Source organism: Bombyx mori, chromosome 16 (genome assembly GCF_030269925.1).
Source record: "Bombyx mori chromosome 16, ASM3026992v2".
NCBI lineage: Eukaryota > Metazoa > Arthropoda > Insecta > Lepidoptera > Bombycidae > Bombyx > Bombyx mori.
This window is the reverse complement of record NC_085122.1, coordinates 5,099,748-5,102,017: the sequence shown is the minus strand read 5'-3', so window position 1 is coordinate 5,102,017 and position 2,270 is coordinate 5,099,748. Positions and strand designations below refer to the sequence as shown.

At 38.7% G+C, this 2,270-nt stretch overlaps 1 protein-coding gene across 1 annotated transcript in view; it reads right to left on the bottom strand.

Moving 5' to 3' along the window:
- Positions 1-2,270, bottom strand: part of LOC101746922 (NADH dehydrogenase [ubiquinone] 1 alpha subcomplex subunit 7) — a 364,870-nt gene that overhangs the window by 45,534 nt on the left and 317,066 nt on the right. The gene's annotated exons all lie outside the window — the stretch shown is intronic.

Here is a 2,270-nt window from a genome sequence, read left to right as displayed (position 1 = left end):
TTTTTTACTGGTGGTAGGACCTCTTGTGAGTCCGCACGGGTATGTACCACTGCCCCGCCTATTTCTGCCGTGAAGCAGTAATGCGTTTCGGTTTGAAGGGTGGAGCAGCCGTTGTAACTATACTGAGACCTTAGAACTTATATCTCAAGGTGTGTGACGCATTTACGTAGTAGATGTCTATGGATTCCAGTAACCACTTAACACCAGGTGGGCTGTGAGCTCGTCCATACACCTAGGCAAAAAAAATAAAAAATAAAACGCATTGTTGATTATAATATAGGTACATATGTACCGGTAGTAGATTCTGCGAGGCACTGCTCTTGCTAGGGCTAGTGTTAAAAAAAAATCTGGTTGAACCCGTGAGCTCACTAACCGGTCCGGGCTTTGCTGGAATAGCCCCTTAGCTTATCAGCGCATAGGTAGGGCTTAAAGAGTTTAGATTGTAATAACAATAGATTAGAAGAAGCCTTATGGCATAACAAACTTGCTTGTTTAGGTTGGAGTGTTAGGTGAATTGTGTATCGTCTCTCCCACAACTCAATCCCGAACACACGAGACCAGCGATGGATTTACGCCAAGGCGCGAGAGGCCGAGCGGCATAATTTGAGGGCGGCAAAATTTTTTAAATTCGAAAATTTCAGAAACGAAAATTGGTAAAGTTTCCTTTGAAACAGGAGCTTAGATTAGTTTTTATAAAAAAATAATACAAGAGCTATTTTAAATTAAAATAAAAATGCTGTATCAAAATCAATAAAATTTATTCTAACATTAAGGGTTGCGTTGGGCTTAGTGGGGCATCAACCCGAAATCCGTTACCACACAAGACTTCGCAGAAATATGAAGGATGCTTGTACCTAACTAAGTTCACATAACGACCGCTAGCACGTTTTTCTGTCTATAATACACGGAGTTACCCATAGACACAGCCCACTGAGTTTCTCGCCGGGTCTTCTCAGTGGGTCGCGTTTTCGATCTGGTGGTAGATTCTGCCAAGTACTGATCTTGCTAAGGCCAGTGTTAGCAATACTTCTAGTTTGAGCCCCGGGGGCTCACCTACACGCTAGGGTAAAGCTGAATTTTGAAATAGCCTCTTAAGGCTATCAGTATATGTAGGAACAAAAAAAACAATGTGACGTACAAAAGCTGCCTGGTTGAAATATTTCAATTGATTTAGCATTGGGATCGTGGCGCATAAAACAAAACCTATTCCATCGTTCCAGTTTTATTGTCCTCTTCCAAAATCTTCTCTATTATTAAAATTAAAAAATAACACACATTTTTCCCGACTTTCTCATTCATTCATTCAATCGACCTCGCCATCTTGCTTTTCTATTTCATTCTTTTCTCTCTTTCTTACCGTTTTCTCTCGCTCACACCTTACGCTCCGTTTCACACTGCTTTATACGTTCCGTTCTTACCAATCCCACATCCATAATGCGTGTTCAACAATATTATCACTGTACGCTATCAATGTTACGACTTCACGATAAGACGTCTGCGGTAACGTTATTCAAATCAAAGCGCTCACTGGTCCGAAAATAGCTTTACAGTCATTCGGATTAGCCTTTGTAAATGAATTATCTATTAACTAAAAAAATATAAGTGAAGCACAGGGGCTGGTCACACGTTTACCTTTTCCAGAATTTGTAATTTACGTAATTAATAAATAATCGAGATTACTCATATACGTTGAGTTTCAAGGTGGATGATAAGTCGAACAAATGAAAGCCCATAGAGGCTCCGATAACTACTTAGCTAAAGGTGGGCCGCGAGCTCGTTCATCCATTTGCGCACTAATAAATGTTCTCTTAATAAGTTACTTACTAGCTGTACCCGTTCGCTTCGCTGGACATTTAAAATTAACATTATTATTTCTCACCCCCACAAAGATTCTCATCATTAACGCCCCCGCAACTGGTGTAGGGAGTCCAACACTCATATCAATATAATTATTAGCCTATCCATTAAGTACATGTATTTTTTAGATGGATACCAAGTTTCAAGTCAATTGGATGCATGGTTCCGTATTTATAACGGCACATCCGTAAAAACCACTATATTAGTATAGATTTAACGATAAAATATCATTTCGAAAAGATTATTATATGTATACCGAAAAAATATTCATCATCAAAACAATATAAAGATATGCTTAACAAATGCAAAATTGCAAATGCAAAACTAGGAATGTAATTAGAAAACTAGGAAAATTATATTATTATTACGTTGAGACGTCACGTGGTTGGAAAATACGTTTGCCCAACTGAAAC